The sequence below is a fragment of the Clupea harengus genome, chromosome 13 (assembly GCF_900700415.2).
Source record: "Clupea harengus chromosome 13, Ch_v2.0.2, whole genome shotgun sequence".
Classification (NCBI taxonomy): Eukaryota; Metazoa; Chordata; class Actinopteri; order Clupeiformes; family Clupeidae; genus Clupea; species Clupea harengus.
This window is the reverse complement of record NC_045164.1, coordinates 16,371,090-16,385,344: the sequence shown is the minus strand read 5'-3', so window position 1 is coordinate 16,385,344 and position 14,255 is coordinate 16,371,090.

The following is a 14,255-nucleotide window of genomic DNA, read 5'->3' as shown; positions in this document are numbered from 1 at the left end:
ACTTATTGCATGGGCAAATATCCTGACATAAGAAGGCTAAGATAAGGCATATATGACACAGACAAACTAATAACAGCTATTCACACTAACCCAGGACGCAAAAGGGAGGCACAATTACATTAATCCAGGAACGATACCACCATCATGTCCCGACCAAAGCTCCTGACGACCGCTGCAGCATGGAGAACCTTCAGGAGCCTCCAAAGCTGGTAGCAGCAGCACAGAGAACCTTCAGGAGCCTCCAAAGCTGGTAGCAGCAGCACAGAGAACCTTCAGGAGCCTCCAAAACTGGTAGCAGCAGCACAGAGAACCTTCAGGAGCCTCCAAAGCTGGTAGCAGCAGCACAGAGAACCTTCAGGAGCCCCCAAAACTGGTAGCAGCAGCACAGAGAACCTTCAGGAGCCCCCAAAACTGGTAGCAGCAGCACAGAGAACCTTCAGGAGCCTCCAAAGCTTGTAGCAGCAGCACAGAGAACCTTCAGGAGCCCCCAAAACTGGTAGCAGCAGCACAGAGAACCTTCAGGAGCCTCCAAAGCTGGTAGCAGCAGCACAGAGAACCTTCAGGAGCCCCCAAAGCTGGTAGCAGCAGCACAGAGAACCTTCAGGAGCCCCCAAAGCTGGTAGCAGCAGCACAGAGAGCCTTCAGGAGCCTCCAAAACTGGTAGCAGCAGCACAGAGAACCTTCAGGAGCCTCCAAAACTGGTAGCAACAGCCAGGGGCGGCGCCAGGGGGGGGCTAGGGGGTGCTCTAGCTCCCCCTGGATTAGCCATAGCACCCCCATAGCACCCCCAAGAAAACAATGGTTTATTTATTATTGTTATTTAATTTAATTCTGCGTTATTTATTGTGTGATAATAATATTTAACTCACAAAAGAAAATAATAACAGATTTAAATTGTTTTAGACACAGAGCAATCATTCTGTCATAGCCTATGACCCAACTTTCACGTTGCACGCTTGAATGTTGACGTTACTGGACGGTTGAAGGAGAAAGCGAACTACTGCGTGGTAGTTTCAAGTGAATATCAACAATGCATCGGTTTTTGCTACCTAAATGGCCATGTTTGGAAGAACGATTAAGAAACAAGAGTGACGTAGAAGAAGAAGAAATGCCAGGGGTATCTGGTGTGGATTTTTAAGGAGAGGAACGTTGTGGTCAAGGAGGTCAACCCTCCACCACTACTGAGGGTGCTAACCATGGTGCTAGCAGCATCAGTGACATTAGCATGAACGCTCAGGATGGTCCGAGAAGACCAAAACTCCAACAAGTTTGGAGTCCAACAAAGGAGTTTTTGTAAAAGCTGGTTGGGACAGTTTGCGTTGTTGGAGTACAATGCAACTAAGGTATTGTTAGCTGTGTAACATTAATGAAAGCTGTCTGATCATGCATTGATTGCCCTGTGTCGCTGAAGACTCGTTTCGGTTGATTAGCAACGAAGATGCCCTTTTTTGCCGAAGATTTTAACTTTTTGCCTTTTTCCTCTTTTTTGGATTCTTTTGGAGACGCCTTAAAAAAAATCAGAGACTCTTTAGCCTAAGACAAGCAGTCTGTCTGTGTGCTAGGTAGGCTATACATAAGGTTCTATGTGATTACTGATGATTGTGAACTGAAATAATATATACCTTTTTAACGCATTTCTGACTCTTTGACTGTTTTAGTTAATTCTATCTGCTATTCCAAGATTAATTTCACTCTATCTGACATGGTAGTGGTCACTTGTCGCCCAACTTTAATCCTCACAACCACAAGTGTTTTAAAGTAAATTAGGTATTTGGGATTGCGGACTCTATAACATGCTGTATGCCTTTTGTCAGTGACCGTCGCAGATGTGCGCGTCTGTCGGAAGAAGCCTAGATAATAATAATACAATCGGTTTGATAGGCGCTTTTCAAGGACCCCAAAGACGCTTCAGAGAGCAAACATGTAAGGTTGTTGTAGTAGAGAACCATGTGACACATAGGCTATCATCCTAATTTCATAGCACCCTCACTAAAATGCCGAGCTCCCCCATAGCACCTGCAGAAAAATATGTCTGGCGCCGCCACTGGCAACAGCACAGAGAACCTTCAGGAGCCTCCAAAACTGGTAGCAGCAGCACAGAGAGCCCCCCACTGTCAGCAATGATGCCGAGGATTCCAGGCTGTCATAGCAAGGCCACAGCTCCTACTAACTAGCGTTGTTTTTTACTTTTATCAGCATGGGAATTAACAAGATATACGTGCTTTATGCAAATATATGCATTCATTATTGAAAATGAAATGAGACAATTACAAAGAATGTCAGAAATCTTCACAGGTAGGTCCCGCATTTAGCTTTTACCTATTATTTTTTTTTATATATGCTCAAATCATAATTTAGGGCAAACTTAATCCCAAGAGGTGACAAATGGCATAAACAGATGGGCACATTGGCCAACTAAATGGTCCATTACTTAAGCATTGTGGGGGACTTGCAAATTTGAGGATTTGAGACTTGCTTGACCAACAGTGATAAAAGACTCAAATTGAGTTTGACTTTGTATATATGACTTGAGACTTGACTTAGACTTGAGACAGATGACTTGAAAGGATATTCAGTAGACTAGCAGAGGCCAACTCACAAGGGAAATTTGATAGTTATCTAAACTGGACACTTTCAGGATGGATTAGTCCTAACATTGTAAATACTTTGTGAAAGATTGCCTTAATTTGATTCCAAATGCCCTGTACTCCTCTATCCAACGTTAGTTAACTTTAGCTTGTGATGGACTAATGTTATGAGGGAAAGTTAGCCTTGTTTGCTGAATTAATCGTTACAACTTTGAAGTCACTACTTTAAAACCATAAAAAAAACTTCAGCCAGTGTAAATAAAGGCTAATTTGAGTACTTCTGTTTTCACTTTGGAGCCCTTTAGAGCTATAGGCAGAGTTGCCAACTTTCAAGGCTGACTTTGTGGGATAATCGCTGAGATTGACCAAAACAGGTGTATTTCTTGGTGCGTGATGCATTGAACAGAATTGAAAATGACAATCAGGGTCACTTTACCTCAGTTATTTGGTTATTTGAGCTTTGTAACAAGTTGAAAAAAGATGGTATTCAAACCGTCCTCTTCAGCAGTTTTCAACATACACTGGAAAACAGGATTCTTGGGGAAATAAAGGTTTGGATCTACTTTTAAACTCTTTTATCCAGCACAGAGACATGCCATGCTATTGAATGATGATTGATCACTATTGTATGTAAGGTAATTTTGTTGACACCTAACATTACCTAATGTTATTTAACGTTGTCAGTAGACTAAGGCTTATCTTTGATTATGTTTAGCCTTGAATAGAGGTAATTAAGTGATGCTAAACCTGTTACACACCATAGTAGTCTGTCAAAGTAAAGTCTATTTTTAAAGTGCCATATATGTCTCAATGGTGGACATGGTAGACAAGAGCTCCTCTAGCCATTCTCAGCTAATGTGAATGATGACTGATGCATGTCAGTAGAGTGTGTAAGTAGACCGTAAGTTTGTAGTTTTTAATGTTAGCATTTTAATACTTCCTTGTTCCAAAGAAAAAATCTCCATGGAAAAATGAGTTAGCTATGGTTAGCTTCAGCACACCTTGTCATATTAGTGACACCTCAGCTTTGACGCATTCTTTTGTAGTCCATTATTTTAAGCTGTTAGCAGAGGGATAGCAACAGACATATTTTGGAGATATAATGGGTCTAAAGTCTATTTGGAGCTGACATTCACATGCGTTTTATTGAACAGAATTTGAATTAAAATAACAGCTTCAAAAAAATGTTGGTGGTACACTGACTTTTAATACGGAGAATGCTAAAATAGCTACTGCCACAGCACACACTCCTGATGCACCTGGTATTGCACAATGCAGCTTTGGGGTACAGGGCGCGAGTACTGTACACTGGATACACCTCGGATAACCAGGGCAAGGGATCAACACTCCGCAGGCCACGTACACAGTATTTATGGAACATTTAAAGATAGGAAAGCTTACGTCCCTTAGCTCAGGGATTATGAGCATTGATCACCCAACCACCGGAGTTCTCTGGTACGATGGCGTGCTCTCGTCTGCTTCTATCCGTTGCAGCTTGGCGGGTTGGTTCGTGCGTTGGTTCGTTCGTGTGTTGACTCGTTCGTGCGTTGACTCGTTCGTCACCGTCTCGTGGTCCCCGACGGGCACCCAGTATGTTTGCAGCTCCCTCCTCTTACAGTCGTCCACTTTGCGCCTTGATCCCGTTGATAGGTTAGATGGTGATTGTCCCGGCAATTTGTCCAGGTGAAAGTGATTTGCCAGCTCTCATGGGAAGTCTGTGTGGGAAACGTTACTCCATGCCACTCACACGGTGCACACCATAATAAAAGATCACGCAATAACTAGTGAACATACAAGATCACAGCAAAATCAATAAATGTCACAGCACGCTAGTCACCGCAACCCAGAAACACACCCTTACATTCACCCATACATTCCCAATAGGCTGACATACAGACTGTTATTTATCTGTATTGTCAATGTATTGCTATTCATGATGCTGACTTGGGGCATTGGAGTAATCTAACTTGAATCATTCTGAGATATTTTGGAAGCAAGACATAGGGGGAATAGGATAGGGGTACACCCTGACCATGGTCTACAGCTACAGGTCACTCATGGAGAATGCTCTCACCTTTTAACATTGTGTCCTGGTATGGTGAACCTCTCAGTTAAGCACAGGAACAAGCTGACCCAGGTGGTCAACTAAGCCAGCAAGATCATTGGGGACAAACAACTGCAACTCCAGAACCTATACAATCGGTCCGAAACTAAGAAGGCAACCCAGGTCTATAATGACCCCACCCACCCCCTTCAGTCATCATCCCAGCTGCTGCCATCTGACAGGAGACTCAAGGTCCCACCAGCCAGGAAAAATACGAACAAACACACAATGTGTGCCCTCTGTTATGACTATACTGCACTGCTGCGGCTGAACGTGTGTATTTCTGTTTTTACAATGGCCAGATTGCCAGAGACAAATTTCCATTTTATGTAAATATTGTGTATAATGTGTATAATATCAATAAATATTGATCTTATCTTATGTGTGCTGAATATGTACTAAGGGAGGTATGATAGTCTTTTGTGATATATTTAGCCTATGTGTGTTTTATGTGTCTTTTCATATTTTTAAGTTTTTAAGAGTCATATTTTTGTATTGTATTTTTAAACCGAATAAAAAAACAGCACCAGGCAGAATTATTCTGTACGTTTTAGAAGTAGGATTAGTGATTAGGAATTGAAAAATTTGAGTTCAACCAGTGGCAGGTCAGAGAGATTGTAAGAAACAGACTGCCAGGTTAAATGTCTCATTAGGCACACGATAAGATTACAAGGCAAACACTGTAGATCGCAAAATAATATAATACACTTCTATAACACACTATAATACACCAAACAGCATCTCACAGAAGAACATAATATAATACACTTCTATAACACACTATAATACACCAAACAGCATCTCACAGAAGAACAAATGGCGTTGAAAAGGAAGTACCAGCAGCATGGAAATATTATTTGTATTCTTGGAAATAGCCCCCAGTACGAGTAGGAGCTTGAAAACCTCAAGAGAGTCTGAAGATTTGAGATTGTAAAGATTGTAAAAAAAAAACATTTTCGGTCCAGAATCGCTTTCTCTCACTTTTTGACAGTGAGCTAGGGTCAATAATCAAGATATCAAAGATGATCAGCATGACAAAGTTCATGTGATCCAAAACACGGAGAAGATCCTGTTTGGATCGCTCATGATCATAAACAATCAGCACTTGCCCTCATCAAGTTCTTCTTGAAACAAGGAGGCTTCATTTTAACTGTCTCCAATGTGATTCTAAGAAATCCAAGAGAATGAATCATGGCCTCAGGGTTTTCTCTTGGGAGGAGCGGAAAGGTTATGTTCTAAAAGACAGCTCTGACAAAGTCAAGGAGGTTTTCTGTTTACAGAAGTGAGGAAATCAAAACAAGAATATGTAGAATGGATGGATTCAACAAAACCAGCAAAATACCTTAAACAAAGAATAGAAGACATGTGGGCTGCTCCCAAAGCAGTCCTTCTAGTATAATTCTTCACCAAATCTCCATCCTAACATGCATCTCTTCTGCTCTGCGAGCGTTGCTAATTGAAATGTGAAGCTGGGGGAGGGGGGCATAATTGTAATCCAGCCTTAGATATAAAGTGTCACCTTCACAAGGCATGCACAAGTTGCAGAAAAGCGACATCAGCGCTACAGGCAGGCAGGTTTTAGAGAATGAGTAATGATAATTATCTAAGAGGCACACTCATTAATTGATCAAAACAAACACTGACATAAATTTCATGGATAATGTGAATACTGTCTAAGAAGAAAAAAGCTGTGTGTCCCACGGAAACTCCAGGGCATCTTTTGTTGTTGGAAAATATCCATATCATTTTCCATTTAAAGTGTAACAGTTATTAGTGGATAGGTACGATCTTTAAGCTTGTAAGCTTTTCTGTAAAAGATGTCATTTATATTTTAGATATCTCTCAGTTTTCACTCAGATCAGAGATTAATAACATTATAAATACTAGTTTTTACAGAGTGTTGCAAACACTGTAGGCTTTTGTGTATGCCTCTGACTGAAACCACACTTATTGACGGTGATGCAGTACAGGCTTTTTTGTTCCAGTTAATGTCTTTATTTTAAAAATGCAATCCTCAGTTTCAGGAAGAAATCAAAATAAATCACATTTGTGTTTGTAAAAAGAAAGATCAGCATAAATGTGTTGAATAATTGATTTATACGTTCGTCAAATTGGATTGGTTCTTTCCTTGATACAAACATCTTCAGATTAAAATCTTTACCATATCATAGTGGTTAGCTTGAATTGGTTCACATTTCATTCCAGCCATTAAAGCAAGCATCAGAAAGACAGGTAGATTAAGTTTTGTAATTCTAGAGGCAACTGTACAATCAAATAGCTGTAAAGGCTTGCATTATGTGGCGTGCAATGATTTGAAAAGCTGCTGGGGAGCACATTACAGTGTCTGTAGGCTTTTGACTCTTTCCCACTATGTGCCGCTTCAGGCAGATTTTTTTTCTAAATAATACATCATGTATCAGGAACAGTAAAATCCAACAAAGGACTTTGAGTCACAGCATGTCAGTCCTCTAAAGGGAGCATAATTTTGCCTCCCCCTCTGCAAACATATTATTAATTGGATCGAGATATTTGCAAAATGATCCATTTAATGGGATTACCACTGGTATAATGATCTTATTTGTGAGGGAGACTATCCAGGCTTTGGGGCAGACAGATAATTCATTTCAGCTCTTTGGTAGTTAATGTTGTGTTACGGGTGGAGATAAAACTTGAGGCCCATTTTGCAGGTAGAGGTAAATTACACAGCTGTAATGGAGCATTGGCAGGTCAGATTGGCTTGAGTGGTCCTGCTCTCACATTCCAGGGGCCTGTCAAGCCTATGGACAGGGCCCCACAGAACCTCTGACATTCGAAGTAGACAGACAGAGGGGCAACAGCGAGGGAGAGAGCAGGAGAGAGTCATCCCCACATAATGGTCCTTTGTTATGCTTTTATCCATGCTGATATCTCACCACAGCTTTTACAGGACCTATATCCACTTAAAGTGTTTGGATATTATGTTCTCTCTTGGTCATTTACTAACAGATACATTCATCAGTTTCAAATGTTAGCCCTAAGGTTTCTGTCACTACCCAACAAAGGCAGGTAGTGATCCCACAGGAGGACAAATAAGAAATAGACAAAGAAAGATATGTGTACAGACTTTTAAGTATTGACATTGTCTGACCATATGTTAAACCTTCTGGAGATTTCTTTCCACTTATGTGAATGTATGCTTGAGATGAACTTGAAAGTAATTGATTTCTACTTCACAGGAAAAAAACATACGAAAATAGATCAAATTTCAGTACATAGCAATGGTACCACATTTATTCCAAAGACTCCCCATAATCTTTTGTTTTGGTTGCATGTGAATGCAGTCAAATGTGATTATTCTTATTTTAATTTGCATAAACTAGGGGAGACGATAAACCATATTAAAATGAATTAAATATTTATAGGCATTCTGTATAAATTGTATAAGTTGTGAATGATTAAAGAAATATATTAACAATAACACTTTCAATTCATATAAATTAATATATGCTACTTCAACTTTGTGCTTTTTTCATAGTAGGTTAGATTGTCATAATTGCATGTTATTGTAAGTTTAACATAATTACTGGAGAATCTTTCCAAATAAAAAAACTTTAAAGTATATTTAGAACATTTTGTATAGTTTATATATTGTTCATTTGGATTCATTTTGTGTGTGATGTATGAGATGAGGTCTGCCATTTGCCGTTGGGCGATACGAGCTTAAAACACATTAAGACTGTAAGAGACTGGAGACTGGAGAGGAGCTGAAATTAATCTTCAGCCCTTAGTAGCTCAGGAAAGGGCATTATATGAAACCATTGATACCGCTGAGCCAAACAGATGGCCTTTCAAGGCAATAATCTGCAAACAAATGTTGTTTTGTATCCCAGGTTTCTTTTTATTGCTGTCAATTTAGTACCTGTATTGAATTGTAATTCAGGTCGGGTTATGTTATCAGGTTCCAAACCATTTACCCGCCATTATGTCTCTTAGTCTTGTGTGTTTTTATTAGTTTAGTTGCTGGATTGGATAACCATATGATTGTAACTCTACCACTCACTTTTCCAAAAACTCAACAAAATGCATGCAAAAATAAATAAACAGCTATGCTTCAGTGATCAGCTTTGAGTGTTCAGGGCTCCTACTTTTTAAAGATTGACGTAAGAAAATGGATGCAAGGCGGAGGATTGTTTCAGTTGTATTCCAATAACTCAAACTTGTATGAAACACTAGCTTGTATGGGCTACAGTCCTTGGAACTAAAAGGATGTTACTCATGTGACCAGAAGCAGCGAGGAGCTCAACCCATCTTGTTGAACTGAAAGACCTCCTGCTTAGCCCCAGATTTATATGCAAAGAAATGCATAGAACAAATCACAGCATGGGTTAACTATATACCCATGAAACAACAACATGAAAAAGTTAATTACAACATAACTTTAGAATAGACTCTAATGCCTACACTTCACACCCGTAGAATGAATCAATTTGCTTGGCTTTCTGCAATCCTGCACTGATCTAAAGCATGTTCCTGCCCTCACCACCCCTGCACTGAAAACCCATCTATCCCTGCTCTCAGCATATCGGATTCAAAAGCACATTATGCAGCGTTTTACTGTTTTGTAGTAGTATGTTTTGTTGGTGGCTAATTTAGTGTCCACCTTGTCATTACTACAGGCCACTAAGCCCATTCACCACGTGGTTACCATGACAACGGAAGAACTATTGGTGTTTGTGAGGCAACCCTGAAAACTCTTTACTGTTGCTTTAAGTCAGTGTAATTATTATGTCTAAGATGAATTATCTAAATCAGATGTGCTCATCAAAAGTGCAACTGGTGAGTTAAGTAAGATATACAGAGCAGGGAAATGAAGTAAACATTAAAGGGAAACTGGGATTTTTCAACATAGGCCCTAGTTTTAGATCTTTTTGGGTACAAACTTCTGCTAAGGACAATTAACGATCGAAATGAGTCCGGTATGTTGCTATAACCAGCAACTGCCAAATGGCTATACAATATAATCCCATGGGGCATCTACTGTATCTCTGTCAAAGTAGACAATTTTTCTTTCTACCACTACACGACAATAACAAAAGAACGACAGGGGGCAGTGCAACCATTTTTACTAGAGCACCACACAGGATTGAATAAGAATAAATAATAAAAAGCAAAAATTGTGATTGCTTGACCCAAACAGTGTGGACTAGAGATGCATTGTGATTGCTCAACAGCAGCATACCCTTGCCCGCTAAATGACAGATTATACAGCCCCAACACTGATTATTAATTACGACTATACAGTGTACAGAAGGCTTTATGATCAATAAAATACTATTCAGAATGAATTGACAATCTTTAATTGTGTGAAATGAGCTGAAAAGTTCAACGTCATTTAAAAAGTTAGCTTGGCTTGTTTAGCTGGCTAGCAATCAGGCTGCAATTTCTGACAGGTAGCTGAAATAAAGTAATTTTTTCGACCCAGAACATAAACAGTTTGTCCCTTTACTATGGTATGACACATATCAGGAAATCTCTGATATCTGGATATGTAAATGTAATAGAAAAGGCAGATAAAGACGCGCCTCACCCTCTAAAAACTTTAATTTAAAAAGCAGCTATATATGTAAACATGATGATATGGTTGGAATATTATATACCGCAAAGCCAGCTATGTCAGCTTCCATCCGTCTACCTAGTCTATAGCTGGCAGAGCAAGTAACTTCACAACAGGCGAACATTCTACCGTTTATTTCAATGGGTAAAAAGGAGGAAGGAAAAGGACAACAACAAAAGAACGACAAGGCATTGCAACCATGGTTACAAGACCACTTCACGGGATCAAGACAAATGTGTCAGAATTGGAGCAATGCCGATATCTCAAAAGTGCGAGGAGCAGAAGTGGCACCAAAAAACGAGTGGAATAAAGAAAATAGTAAATGAAACTTAAGAAGATCAATAGTGATCTAACTAGAGATACATTCCAACACAGAAATGCGAAAGTGATTGCGCCACAGCAGCATACCATGACCTATACAGTTATGTTGATGCTGACACGCCGTACGAAAGAAACCACATGAGCGATGAACCTACCACATGAGCGATAAATATCATCCAACAAGGTGCAAGGCAGCAATTTTCTTACAGCTCTGTCCTACTGACATTCTGTCACACAACATAGTGGATTCAGTTGATCTGAACAGTGAACATCATGCCGCCAAGACGACGAAAAGGTGTGAGGGGGGCTTCTGCTACTAGCGCTGCTGCAAGTAAGAAGATGATAAATGCTGCTGAAAGTAAGAAGAATACAAAGCCTCTTTCACTAGCAATGTCTTCGGATGAAGATTTACTGTTATTATTACTGTGATTTACGAAATAACGGGCGTTATTCCTGGGGTTTTATGTTATTAAAATAAATGATTTAAATTTGACACTGAATTTGTGTTTCTCAATGTTTATTATTAGAAAACATCAACACATCCACACACATTGTCCATGTCACAAGAGTCTTCATATCATATCCATCTGCCATGGAACAGCACCAGCTATAACAGTGCTCAGCTATGTTCAAGTTCAGTACATCTACTTCATGCTGGGCTCAAGCAAGCATATATACCCTCCACTACGCTTTTCGCTAGATTATGCAATGACCTTGCATGACATGATAGCATGGAATATATAGATTTATAGTGCACAGAATAACGTTTGCTATGATGTAAGTTGCGTTTGTTGATGACGTATGTTTAATAACATATTCATTGTAGAAGGGACATGATAAAATCTAAATGTTAGGTAGGTAAAAAAACTTTCGCCGATATCTCAAAGAGGACGTTAGTATGCATGTGCAAACTAAAAATCACGTCTCAGGATTGCTGCGCATGCAAGTTATTTCGGGTGTATCAACTGTACCCATGTCTCAACTGTACTCAATCTATCCTAGGGTGACGACTGTAGTAAAACGCTAGTAAAACGTTCCACGAAGGTTCTCCAGCGTTTAAATTAAACGTTGAAGAACGCTGGTCTCCATGAGAACTTTTGTGCATGTTCAAAAATGTGTTTTCGGACCAGCGTTCTCCGCCGATCACCGACGATTACAGCGTTCACCAGCTTTCACACAACACTCTTCTGGCGCTATACCAGCGACCATGGACGATTACCAACGTTTCCTCTAACGTCATAGAACGTTGACCAGAACGTTATGGTGTGACGGGGCCTTATGAACTCGCCCCTTTTTCCTCTGAAGAACGTCTATTGTCTTTGCCTTCTCTTCACAGCAAGAGATGGCAATCAAGACTCTCTTCATTATCCGATCAAGTGACCATGGTAGCCTACATTTAAAGAGTATCACAAAGCGCTTAACCTTATGGAGTCCGAGGACTGTCAGGCACCTTTGAGGTAGTTTGACATGGCTTCACATTTGAAATGTTCCCCCCATCTACAAACATTGGGCCTCATTCTCGAACATTTTCTTAAGTGTCTTCTTAAATATCTTCTTCCGATCTTCGAAAGACCATCGTAAGAAAAGATCTCTGCCGGATTCATGAACGCATGGAAATGTGTTCTTACACAGCTGAAGTGTTCTCAGCTCTGCTACCCCGAATGAGGATTCTTAAATTGAACGCCTGTTCTCGTACACCTGGATTTGCGTACATACACGCCCCGCCAGCTCCTTATAAGGGCACGCAACCGTAGTGACGCGTGCAGTCAGAATTGACAGAATCCACGCGAAAGCAACTCGAAAGCAACACAATCGACAGTCATGTCAAAGCGGAAAGCAAACACCGGTGGTGCACAGGTCAGTAAACGCAGACCTAACTTCACCGGTGCAGAGGTGGAATTACTGTCGCAGAATGTAGATGTGTCCATTCTATTCCACTATGGCTATATCCACGCGATTGAGTTTAGTGCTTATTTATTTATTCACTTACATTTGCAGTGTTCGTGTAGTGCTTTTATTTATTTTAGGACATCACGATGCCTTGTAGAATCATGACTATAAATGAAACGTAATTTTTAATGATACAAATATTCTCATATTTATTATTATTATAATTATTTAAATCCGAGGATGTCTGTAGAATTGATGTGAACGCAATCACCAACGATTTCTCACAAAATCAGTCCTTAAGAACAATCTGGCCGATTTACGACTGCTATTTAGCTTAGAAATTGACCACCCTATAGTTCTACCTCAAAATACTGCCCTTTTCCAATCATCACCTAATTACATTCAACAGGCATTTAGAACATTGGAATTAACCCACTTATACAACCGTTGTTGATCTGACAAGACTACAACAAAATTCATGTCAAAACTACCAGCCACACTTGCCTCAACTCCAGGCACTGAAGGATAGCCTTGTAAGCTATAAAAAAGCACTAACGATTACTTTTCATTATTGGAAAACAATAAAAGGTTTCTCTTTAACCCAATTTCAAGACTAACGAAGAACCACAATGCAATTGAACATTCTGTTCCTATAACCTGTAACAGTAACAGTATTATGACCTTTTTCTATAACAAAGAGAAAAAAATGAAATCTTCTCCCCCTCCATGACCCTATAGCCCTTCCAGGGTGCACTATGACTACCTCTGTAACACCCCTACAACCTGGTGCACTCCTAGAATCCTTCATACCCATTGACCTCCCTGTCCTCACCTCCTTGATCTATTCATCTAAATCATCAACGTGCCTGCTAGACCCTATCTCTACAAAATCTCCAACCTCCCTTTCTACTTTTTCTTAAGTAATAGCAAAGTAACTTCCTCTCTACATAAAAACAATATCCAAGAAGACCTCTAATCTGGCTTTAGAGCCCATCACAGCACTGAAACGGCCTTAGTCGAAGTTCTGAATGACCTACTAATCCCATCTGATCATGGGTTCATTTCATTACAGTCCCGTACCCCTTCAGACATTTAATCTCCAGCTACGTACCCCCGCCCCCGTTTAAAAAAAAAAAGTTTTCCTTTTCACCTTTTAGTTTAATTCCGTTGTATTCCGTTTCGGCTCATTTTGTTCACCTTGAGGTAGATTGATGGCTTAAAATGAGTGAATAATATGTGCCACAAGTGACCCAAACCTTCTAAGGTTGTTGTTTGCCAGCCATCAACAGAACAGAAGACTAAAAAATCATTATTTGCAGGCGATTGGGAAGATGAGCGAATTAATTTGACAGGCTATGGAGGTCTGTGTGTCAACCGTTGAATAGGGGGGCGTGGCCGGAGCGGAGTTCAGCACAGACGTGACATTTTCTCAGTGGTTTTGTTTTCTAATTAATGCTTCTTCATCGTTGCGATCGTTGTTGTGTTTATAAGAAAGAAATTCAGCCTTGCAGGACAAAATACAGGGGAATTTGGGCGATTTTGATGCACAAAATGATGTTTCCGTCTGAAAGTTGCAATTCTGTTTCAAAGGGTACATTCTGCGAATTCCGTCCGTTTTCCGTTATCGCGGAAATTTTCTCCCCGCGTACCCCCTGAACCACTTCGCGCACCTCTGGAGGGTGTGCTGGTTTGCAGGAAGCGGCTGATTTCCTGGACCTTGCTCTCCGTCTGCACATTTGTCTGTGGATGATACCCAGAG